The sequence below is a fragment of the Pezoporus wallicus genome, unplaced genomic scaffold, assembly GCF_028554395.1.
Source record: "Pezoporus wallicus isolate ANWC-B61680 ecotype Strahan unplaced genomic scaffold, APGP_CSIRO_Pwel_v1 scaffold_3294, whole genome shotgun sequence".
Lineage (NCBI taxonomy): Eukaryota > Metazoa > Chordata > Aves > Psittaciformes > Psittacidae > Pezoporus > Pezoporus wallicus.
In genome coordinates, this window is record NW_026635478.1 from 7,460,157 (window position 1) to 7,472,560 (window position 12,404).

The 12,404-nt window shown below is 37.2% G+C and overlaps 1 long non-coding RNA gene across 1 annotated transcript in view; it reads right to left on the reverse strand.

Annotated features, from left to right (window-relative positions):
• The window catches only part of LOC130608625 (uncharacterized), a 119,501-nt gene that overhangs the window by 35,247 nt on the left and 71,850 nt on the right, over positions 1–12,404 (reverse strand). Inside the window, exon 7 of the long non-coding RNA XR_008974586.1 lies at positions 622–733. This is a non-coding gene — a long non-coding RNA (uncharacterized LOC130608625). The remainder of the gene's footprint in view (positions 1–621; positions 734–12,404) is intronic.

Genomic DNA, 12,404 nt, shown 5'->3' on the forward strand with positions numbered 1-12,404 from the left:
CACAGTATAAAAGAACTGTGCATGCTAGAATGAAAGTATCAGTAAACTCAAGAACTAATAGTATTAAAGCCATATGGTCACCACATTAAACGCCAAGATTTTAAGAGTTCAGGAAGGAGATTTAAAAGCCTGTAAAGCAAAATTAGACAGTGAATACACAAGAATTGTCTTACTTAAATTCCACTGAAATCAATATGTATTTTGGAAGGGAATGAGAAACTCCTCAAGTAGATGATGTTATTCAATGGAGTTTGAATATGAGAATATTCCTTCTGACATGCTGAGGGAATGTAGAATTACCAAGAAAGATGTTCTAACTGAAACATGTGAATAATTAACCTTAAAAAAATGTGGAAGCTGCACAGATAGAAGAGCACTGTGTTACAGTTCAACAAAACCAGAACGCAGTGCTGAGGGACTGCAAAGTTTTGCAGAAGCTTAAGCTGCGGCACGCCTTGCAGGAAGGTACTGGTTTGATTTGTTAACCTTCTGACAGAATAAACACTTTGCAAAATGTGTTTTTAGGATAAAAAGCATAATTTAACTACAAAGGAGCAGAAAAAAATACATGCAAATGAATTATCACTTTCTCAACTTCTTAATGCACATTAGGTGACTTACCAAATACTCTTTTCCTGAGTCACATTACTTCTAAGTCTCCCTTGCTTGCTTTGACATCTTATCTGAAACAGAGAACAGTAAGCAGACTCCAGTTTGCAAGTTGCGAGTGAATCTGAAATAAAGAAAAGAATTTTGTTCAGAATTACTTTTCTTCTCCATACCTCAAGGAACACAAACACTGTCAAACTTTAGTACTGACAGCTCTGAGAATTCCACTGAGCTGTCAAAGACAACAACATCCCAACTCATCAGAAGCCAGTACCAAATGATTCTATACAAGACGAATCTAAGCGAAGGCAATTTTAAAATAAGGTCTCACCCACAAAAGCTTCTTTCCCATAACACTTCTTGTTTAGCTGATGTTCAAGAATAAGTCTGAAGCTCACTTAATTTTTTTTGGGGGGGGTTTGTTTCCAGTGGTAGTGCTGTTCAAAATATGACCATTGCTTAAAAAACCGGAGAATTTACTATTTCTGAGTCTCAGATTTTCACTCCTCCATTTCAAAAACTCTTGCTTATGAAGAATGACACATTTGTATTTAGCAGCATGGCTCATGCGCTTTCATACTTACTGGAATACTTTGATAAGAACAAAAAGCTCTAGCTTCTTGTCGCTGAATCTTGTGAGTATGCAAAGCTGCAACCCAAAGTATTGATCTAATTAAGCTCCATGGCCTTGATTTTATAACCAATAATCCCATCCCTATTTTTATTAAAATCAATAAAGAGTCCATATGAGTTAATAATGGAATCACTGTTGCTACACAGCAACTTCAGACTGTATAGAAAGAGTACAGTATTCTGATGATCTCTGCAACAATTATCTTACACCACCTGGTTTTCATCATCAACCGTTTTCTCAGTTACCATAAGATCCAGGAAAAGTATGTGAAGCACAGAAATCCTGTTGCATCAAACATGAGGAGCTAACCGGTGGAAAAAAAATCATCTACATTTTACTCTATGTTTTGTTACCTAGGAATGATCCCTCAGGACTTTTCAAAGGTTGTACCAGAGCTCTTCAGTGCAGCAAACATTACATCACTGAGCTGCAAATTCCAATCATGGAGATAATTATGTCTGCTGGTTTTAATTACTGCAAGCTTCCTGGTAAGCAAAAGCAAGAATACACCATTGTCCTCTGTTAGAAAGTTGTTGGGAAGTAGTTTTAGGAAACTATGACCACTCTGGTGAAGTAGGACATGCTGCAATCATGGGCTTTTCTGTCATTTTTATGTCTGTAACTTGCTAGGAAAAAAAACCTTCACAAACCTTGCTTTAAGGAAGACTCAGTGCCAAAATCTACACTGTCAGCATCTAACCATCTTCTGTACACATTAAGTTATATTCAGGACAAAATGCCTTACTTTTTCAGCAGCTGAACTTTATACCTTTTCTGAACATCATACAGAAATACATTTCCTCATTCTTCCTGTGTGAAAGCTGTGCAAAAATCTGCTGCTGACACAAGCAGCAGCATATCCAACAGTGAAAAAGACTGTAAATGTCATTGGCAAAATATCTTTTAATTAAGAACCAAAGCACACCCATGATTGAACCTGATTTGCGTTTTACTGCTTTTAAAACTTCACAACTTACTAATTCCAAGTAGTGATGTGCTACTATTTTGGTAAGGAAGAACCAGCTTTTTAATGTATCATCAGCCAGTGGCAGTTGCTGTGTTTTTTACATACTCTTTCACCTTTCCCAAGATATAGCTCATTAAGTAGAAGTTGGCAGGGGTCTTGGTAGTAGTGAGATGGGTGTCTGTGTGGTCTCCCAAGCAATAGAACAAGAAGAAATGGACTCAAGTTGGGCCAGAGGAGGTTTGGATTGGATATTCGGAAACATTTCTTCACCAAAAGGGTGAACAGACTGCCCAGGGAAGTAGTTGAGTCCCCATCCTTCCAGGTGTTTAAAAGATATGTAGATGTAGCACATAGGGACATGATCTAGTGGGGGACTTGGCAGTGCTGGGTTAATGGTTGGATGTGATGACCTTAAAGGTCTTTTCCAACCTAAATGATTCTACAATTCTATAAATAGCACTACAGTGACAAAATAAAACTTCTCTCATACTTCTGCATTTCTAAAGACATAGAGTAGCATTTGTGAACTATTCTCAACAGTAGCTGCTGTAATTATTCACCAGAACACCAGGGAAAAAAAGAACTGGTACAGCTTGAAATGTATTAAAACCATCCGCAACTGGTTGTGTCCTTCAAGGCAAAGGGAATAAGCAGGAAGCAGCGTTCAAGACCAGGTTGGACGAGGCCTTGGGTGATATGATTTAGTGTAAGGTGTCCCTGCCCAGAGCAGGGGGGTTGGAACTAGATGATCTTAAGATCCTTTCCAACCCTAACTATTCTATGATTCTATGATTCTAAGGTATAATACAATATACTGTTTTCATTAAACACCTGCTGCCCCAGGTACTGAATAGGCACATTAGTTATTCCTCAAAGCACTGTGCTGAAAATGTACATATGAATTAAAGAATCATATAAAATTGTGTGTGTGCCTAACTAGGCTTGCCCCCATGCAGAGAGAGATTAGTGTATTCCTTGCCTGTTCTCTGACAGTTGCCTATGAACAGTTATGGTTTGGCTGCAAAGAGCAAACCTCTCTGCAGGGTACTTTACTGTTATTTTATTTTAAAGGGAGGAGTAGTATTTAGTCTTGCTAATGACATTTTCCAGAAACTGCTTCAGATACACACTTTCCCACCCTAAAATTATTCTTATGATCATCAGTACAAATTTGGCTCCCAAGAATAGACTGTTTTCTTACATATACATTGGCAAATTGAACTGATCAAAATCTAATCTATTTTATTTCCTTTGTGGATTTTTCCTACAGTAGATATACGTATTTATGTAAGTCTATATTCCAAGCATTACTTTATTTTTTAAATAATAAAAACTATTTTAAAAAGACAATGTCAAATAAAATAAATAATAGCAACTTCTTAAATTATAAATAATGAATTAAAAAGAAAAACAATACTCAGCCTCAACCGTTATCACTTATCACTTCAAACTGCTCTGCTTCTATTAGGAAATTAAAGTTTTATGCCACCAGTACTGAGAATCCAATATAAGACTGATCATTTGCACATAAAATGCCTTGCCTTTGCTCCAGACTCTCAAAGCCAGCTACATTCGATTATCTCCTTTGCATGCCATATGTGTCCCACAACACACAAAGTACCACAGCTTCATTCCTCTCTGAAAAAAAGTGATGCTACCCGTATTTTTCATGCTTACACACAGCAAGTCCTAATTTCACAGATTAAACAGGTTTTCTCTAATTGCAACCACAATCTATGCGTTGCAATGCCACTAGGGATTTCATTCTGCTTTACTATATTGCTATCCATTATAATTAATGTATATTTAACTATGCACATACAGATCCATAAAATAATATGTTCTATGTTTTTCTCCTCTGAAATAAAAATTAAGGATTTGTCTTTGGTGATATTTGTCTTTGTTCTTTTGTTTGTCCATTACCAGCAAAAGAGTAACAGTGCTCAATGGGTTTCAATCAAGAATTAACAAGAGGAATGAAAACTATTTTATGTAGCTCCATTTCTTCATCTACAGAACTAAATCAGGAGTGCCTTCTCCATGTTCGTGCAGATAGACACTGTTTTCATAAGTTATAAATAATCACTGAGATTATCATCACAGAAAGAAGTTAGCAGGGAACAAACACATAAAAAGCCTTTCTGGTTTTGTTTTATTTATACACTGCATTTCACAGCACTTTTTCCTATCATAAGTCAACCAATTAGATAGTGCTGAAAGAAACCTTGTAGAAGAACCACAGGAAAAGAAAGGAAGGCTCGGAATTACTTTCTCAAAGAAACTAAAAGCAAACTAAAGCAGGGCAAAATATTCAAACAATATTATATTAGAAATTATATACCAGATTTTACCAGCTGGGGGAAAAATGACAAGCTAAGCAGAGCCCTGTAGCTTTCCCGTTTTGCTCATTCTTCACTAGTGCTTGTTCCTACAAAAGACTTCAGCTGAATTCCAGTTTAATCTCTCCCTAGACTATCACGGACACATTCTGTTTAACTATGTTCTCATTTTCTTCATGTCATGTTATGTGTTTCTTCCCTGGAAGTGCACTGTGTTGTCCTGAGAGGGTAATACAGGTAACATTTAATATATAATTGTAAAATAATAGTAGCATTTATCAACTCCCAAGTCCACCGGCAGAATTAATTATCACAGAATATACCCACATAACTGAGGCCACAAGCTCTGGCAATCCAAAATGCTGCAAACAAATTTTTAGTTCCAGCAGCAGGGAAGTAGGAAGGTCAAGAGAAGCCAATGCGCACAAAGACTGGTGACTAAACCAAGTCTCTGTCCTGGTTCAGACACTTGCCCTTAGAACATTCTCTCACTCTTCCAAAAGTACAGTGCTAGTACAATCACAAGCAAGAAAAACAAATTATCCATAAAACATATTTGAGTTTTCCTTTCAATGTCATCTATTTTTCCAATTGCGGTTTTGCACTGAGCATTCATTAATTCAACAGCAAAATAGTGGATGAACCACTAGGCCTAGGAAGTAATCTTTAATTTGAATTTTCTTTGTGTAGTCATTGATGAAAGTGTCCTCAGAGTAGACACTACACAGCAACAGCCTGGTACCTAGCTCCAAGGATGTAGATGAAATATGTAAACTAAATGATGTGCCAACTAATATGTACCACTAATGCAGGTATAACCTTAAAAAACATTAATTCTGTCTAAAGTCCAGGAGATTCACAAAAGATCATTATTTCTGCTTTTTGCTAGCTAGTGGCATACGCCCCTTTCACCTGAAATACTGATGCACTTTCAAGAATCCTACATTAAATTAGATGGCACCTTTACCACATGCACTCTAATGAGTTTATTTCATCAAGCGTCACTGGAGTACTGCAATGCAAATAGAATTTGTATTCTCCTTTCTACTTCTAAACTGTCCTCCTGCCCTGAAAAAGTGGAATTCATGTGACAAATTCAATGTACTTTGTACTTTTCACCAACAACACAATTTGGGAATTGCTTGAGAAATTTAGGCATGTGATGCATGTGAGTGGGTCTCCACATCTCAGAGGAGCCTATGCCGACCAGTTACCAAAAAAACACCAAAGCCTAGTTAAGAGTAAAACAAACATCCTTGCAATGAGTGTATCTACTGCTCAAATCCAGTTTCCACTTGCATCAACAAGAAGAGCTACCTGTGTTAGCCTATATACTGGTTTGTATTTAAGAGCTTAGAAAAGTGCATCCTCTTTGCCTCTGTTTCTCTGAAAGGCTGCAGATTATCAGCACTCTGCTGAAAAAGCTGGGTGGTGTGAGATCTGCAGCTCACAAGCTGCGCTGTGTGGCCCAAGGAGGACACAGAAATGAACTCTGCGGCAGCATGTTCATACACACTGGACAGAAACACAGTCTTTCTAAAGACCTAAGCAGATCTAAATATCTACTTTTCTTTTGGAATTTGCTCAGCAGCCACAAACCTATAAAGTCTGAAAACCATTCCTTTACACACAAGCTAACCCACTGGCATGTGCCAGGATGCTCAGGTTTGTTCATACTCCCAGGTTAAACAGCTTACTTGAGCCCTGACACCCAAAAAAAAACTTAAGAAAGTTGTCTTACAATGGGAAGCATATTTTCTTCCAGTATTTATACATTACTCCAGAACAGTGCAACATGCATGAACATCTGAAATCAGTATGACTATGTGCATTTTACACATTTTGTTTTTTAAACTTTAATTATCAAAGCACAAGGAGGTTTAAGTAGTGAAGGTTCTAAGTTTAAATTCATTGACTTGGAAGTTTATTTATCTAAGCGAGAAAAATCATCACACAAAAATAACTGAAAAATATTTTCAGAATTGAAATGAAGTAACTGACATTAAGTAGGGAAGGGAAATTTGTATTTTGTTTTAACATGCAATTTTAATGTAACACCTCCTTAGGATGTCATTTGAGAGTTCACATAAATATTTTAACGCTCTAAATTGCATCTTTACTGAACTGTACATAATCACATTTATTATTATAATTTTCACTGAAACAGAAACCTATTAAACATACATTTAATTTCAGTACCTGAAAGCAATAACAGAGCTGTACCTTTGCCTGCACTCAATGTCCATCTTGACTGTGCCCAGGACTATTTTCAACTGCAAATGACTCCTTATGCTATAAATGCACAGTAAGATGCGTAACTGGCTGTGTGATTGAAACAGCTTCCGGAAGGAGGATGCAAAATCTGAACTGTCACCTCCAACTCTGTTTCTCAGTGACACGGAGGCAGAGTTCCACGAATAGCTGGGAAGTTATATTAAGAGGTTGTGTGATGTCCTGCCAGGGTCTTTACTAGGCTTCTATAACACAAAGGTCGTATATTATTTATTTATAGAGAAGGAGAGAAGGAGGATACTGCACAAACTCTGGGAGGTTTTAGGGAGCTTGTACTTCTAACCTAAATGATTCTGTGAAATAATGCAGTGTACATCAGATTTTGAGAAATGGCATTAAAATATGCCTATAACTGAGAGGTGTCCTCTTTAACTATCAGATGATTTTCATTCAAGAAGAAAATCAAGATGCATGCTTAAATCTTGTTCAGTTGGGATAGGGCTCACCTTTTTTTATGGTTTAATAGAAATTTACTGGAGAGTTCTGTTAGACTGAGCAGTGCCAAGATAAGGATTCCTCTTATTATGAAGAGCATTTAGCACACCTGTATCTTTTTTCTCTATACATAAAATGACTTCCTTTTCGGCGTTTGCTTAGCACATGGTATGAGATAATCTAAGCATAACTGCTATGAGTCCGTCCTCCTCAGCCATAACATACATCACTTTATCAATAAAGTGGTTGGTTAAGATTTGATTCCCACCCAGTTCTGCCATCCAGTATCTGCAGTCACTTGTTCAGTTGGGATAGGGCTCACCTTTTTTTATGGTTTAATAGAAATTTACTGGAGAGTTCTGTTAGACTGAGCAGTGCCAAGATAAGGATTCCTCTTATTATGAAGAGCATTTAGCACACCTGTATCTTTTTTCTCTATACATAAAATGACTTCCTTTTCGGCGTTTGCTTAGCACATGGTATGAGATAATCTAAGCATAACTGCTATGAGTCCGTCCTCCTCAGCCATAACATACATCACTTTATCAATAAAGTGGTTGGTTAAGATTTGATTCCCACCCAGTTCTGCCATCCAGTATCTGCAGTCACTTGGTCAAATCACTTCTGCCTTGTTTCTGCTCTCCTGAGACCAGGTAGTAGAGCACTTACGTTTGCCAGACAGCTGTTGTGTGGCTTAATTATGTCCACAAAGCAAAATAAAATTACTGCAAATTGTTCTTCAAGGACTTGAAATGCATGCCATGTCTGTCAATAGTATGAGCAAATCAATCAGTATTTTGAGTACATACAAATACAGGATACTCTCTGAAAAACAAACACCTTTTCCCCCTTTTCAGTTGAAGAAGGGACTAAAGTAGCTTTCAGTCCTGTTGTGAACTCTGCTTTCCCTCCCACTCTTCACTTATTAACAGGCATAAAACATACTGTGCCTCACTCTAGACATTGTTTTTATTTTAGCATTACGGATTTTCAAACTTGACAGAGCCTTTAATAAGACATAACAGGGAAGCTGAATGTCAGTCCCAAGAGTCAGAAAAATACTCCATTCTAACCTGTCTGAAATGCAGCAAACAGCTTCAAGGAAGAAAACGAACAGACAGAACTACTTCTGTGTTAAGATACTTCTACTGTACCTGTACAAACCTTGAGTATACACAAGACATATCTGCCCTCTGGAAGAGATATAAAGTCACTGATTTTAGAAGCCTGAATTTGATTTTTTTTTCTTGTTTAGACTGTATTTATTTTGATTATAAACAGCATTCTGACAATTCAATTTAGAAATAAACTGAATTCCTACCTTATCTGAAAAAAAAACCCTCTTAGCGATCTTCCTAATACAAGGAGGCTGGTACACTGCCGGCCCACACCAATCCCCTAATGGTGGGATTTATGGTGTCCTTTTATGTTACCTTGATGGGCAGTATGATTTTCTGAATTTATCAATCCTCAGAGTTTCCTTCCTATTTCTGCTTGACAGGAACACATTGTGCAAAAAATAATTCCTATTTTTTACCTCTTCTGGCATTTCAAGCTACTTTTGACGGGTTCCATCTTTCACCGACAGCAGTGTACTCTCCATGGCATCTTTGTACCTACACCTTCTCTCCTGTTGTCTTTATTCCTGGCTTTTTATTCCTTTTGTTTTCCTTCCCCTTTACTGTTCTGCCACTTAAAAAGACCTACCAAAACCCAGAAACTTGTTCTGTTTAAAAACATGGGCATCCAGGTTTATTTCCTGCACTGAAACTGATTTTCAAAACAGCTTCTCTATTTCCCAGTGCTTAAAAGCCCACCACTGATGTCAGATTTTCAGGTGAGCTCAGCAGCATCTAGTTTCTGCTTCAATTCTTATGAGCTTCAATTCTTATTCTATTCTGAATCGCTCAGGGCCAGTAAAGCTGAGCATTTTTGAAGTCCAGCCTTCTGTTCTACTGTCTAAAGAGGACTTCACAATTTTTGACATTCTGGACCTAATCTTTCAGTGCCCCAGTATGTCATATGAAATGAAAAAAGGTATTTGTCTTCTTCCAGCCTTTACCTTTGTATAAAAGGAATTTAGGATATACATGATCAAATATTGTACTACACACAGCTTGTCTTTAATTTTAACCTGGAACTCTACTATATGACTCATTTCAGAATACTACTATTATGTAATGTAATGTCATACATTCTATTTCCTATAATATTTTGTCCATAAGAAGGTTTGACATTTAAGACAGCTCAGTTTCAGGACTAAAACGTGCAAAGTCTGTTTGTATTAAGTAACCTTCTCCAATTGAAACCTAGTGAGGAAAAACTCCCACAGGCAGCAAGACTTCATGGTGATTTAGTTAAAATCAGTCTCTCAATATCATGATTTTGTGTGTTTGTTCAGCTGGTCGTTTGGTTTTGCAGAAGTAATCCTAGCAGTCTGCAAAACGTGGTGAGTAAACAGTAATTTTAATACTTTGCTCTTTCCATTGCTTTCCATTTGAAGCTTTTAATGTGTTTTACAAACACAGCAAAGAGCTTTCCTTTTTATTTAACAGAAGATACTACAAAGGGGTGACCACAGATGTGTCTGAGGACAAAGAGCAGCTCAGGTAGTTGCAACTAGCTTATTTCCAGCTCTGCACTATGCCTATTCTTAAGGATAGATAAATCTGCTCACTCTTGTCATCCCATAACCTGAGGTTTTGGTGATGGGCAGAGGCTACATGGGACCTACATGTGTTCTACTGTTATGCTCAAAAGAGTTTAAGAGCAGCCTAATCTTAAGCACACCTTGTGACTCCTGACAATGTCCTGTCATTAATCACAGGTATGTTTGTAAAACACTGGTTCTACCAGGAAAGAAAAGGTACCATCAAACTCTTGGAAGGTGGAAAGTTTCACAATTTTACTCTTAGAGTCTTTCTGATCTCCTTTCTCTAAGTATTATTTAAGCGCTTATTAGCCCATTCTAAGGAGATCTTATGTCACAATACGTAACAATCTAATAATTTCTGTTCTTCCTGTCTTTTTTAAATATCAGGGTTCCTCATGCACTTTTACTCCCCTCTTCCCCCTTCTCTCTACCATTTGTCTCTCTTGTCACTGTAAAGCTGAAAATCACTGAACACATTAATGAGCTCCCAATTAGGATCAGTGCTCTACACAAAATGATATCTAACACATACCTAATGACAGCAAAGTCAAAAGCACATGGTGTTTATCCAGCAAATATTAAAAAAAAAAAAAGAAGAAGAAGAAAAAGAAAAAATGTGTTCCAGCAGCATTCAAGTACCCCAGAATATACTTAGTCTGAAACATGGCAGTGGTGTTAAACGTATACTTAAATGCTTCCTTTAACTGGAACCTATTGTTTTTCTGCTGTTACCAGATATGCTCGTGCTTATAACTGGCATTATTTCTCTTGAAGTACAGACCTTTTAGGTTAGCAGTTATTTCATTTACGAGGCTATACTGTCCTGGACTACTTATCTGTGTTCTATCTACCACACTAATTTAACTTCTAAAAATGAACCACATTTCAAATATACTCCTTCATCAGCTTTGCTGTCAGATTCCATAAAGCATCCTTCCATCTCAAACTAGCAGGAGGTAGTTTCAAAACAGACAAAAAGGAAGTGGCTCTTCGTAATATGCATGTCAAACCCTGGGACTCCTTGCTAAAGAGTAATGTGACGCTTGGAGTTTGCCGGGCTTGGAGATCACGCAAGTTTACAGGATAGGAACCCACTGTGGTTATTAAATAGGAAGAGACAATGTCTGGCTGAATACATCTCTGGGATAGCTGAACACCAAGAGATTACTTAGCTGAAATATGATATACAATTTCCTTGTTCTTACACACTTCCTTAGGCATTCAGTTTTGGCCAGTGCTGAGGACAGGTGACAGTCTAAGCAGCTGGACAATCCACCCGCTGCTAGACAAGTCCTGGGTCTAAGCTCATGTGCTCATCCTTAAGCTCAGGTGTTCCAGCTCTTCCTAAAGGGAACTCCTACTCCTTGCACATTGATGTTTAAATGAATGATCAGAAATAGTTAAACAAAATGTTAAATATTACAAACTGAGGCTTAAGCAAAGCCTGTTTCAGCCTATTGGCTCAAATTGAGCAAAAATGTTTCAGCATTTTTGAATTTTGCTGTTTTATGGAAAAAAAACCTATCTTTTTTTTTCGAGTTCTACCCAAAACTGAATAGCTCCAGATACAGTTTTAGAATAATAAAGGTTTCATGAGCTTTCAAGGCAATTCACTTTTATAGTCAAAATTACATTTCAAACAAAAAGTTAATGACATTCAACAAAACTAAAACCGCTTTATTGATTACCTCAAGTTTTACCCACCAGTTACCAATTTTAATGACTTCAAATTCAACCTGACCAGCGGTATAGATATCCTCTGGTATTCTTAGCTACAACATGGAGCAAAAATGATTTAATCTGTGAGAAACACCCTTTTGACTTTACCCGATTCCTATCTATTCCTATTGGAATCAGATGTAAGAAGAAATTCTACCAGAAGTTTTTCTCATCTCACTGCCAACTGATTCTGTGGACTCAGCTAAATCACAGACTTCCGTGCACTTCTCTGAACAGATCTTCCTTTTCACTCTTTACAGGATATGAGAATAGAATTAGAAAAAGTGGCGGGGGACACGACTAAAGTAACGCAGAAACTTCACAGTTATGTATGTGCGATTTAATGCTTTGTGAGCAGCCAAGTATTTATTTTCATCTTTTAGGTGGAAATATTAAGATGATGAATCTTGAAATCAATTATAATTGTGCCAACTGAAATTTCATTGAAATAGATGTGGCAATCGATTCCACTACTTACAATCCATAAGAAATGCGTTGGCTGCAATGTAGCACAAAGGACGTAGTTACTTGGACACATGCTTTCAGTTTTGGGAATGGAAGGCAAATTTTAATATTTTAAGAAAACTACTGCATTGTTTAGATTGAAGGTGAGAATTTTGCCTCCTTGTCTTTATTCTAAGCAATGCAGCAGTTTCCTTAAAATGTTGAAAATTGCCTTGCATTAGCAAATTGAAACCATGTTCACACAATTTCAGCTAGGTGCGATTACCATCAAGGTGTGTGATCTCCACACAC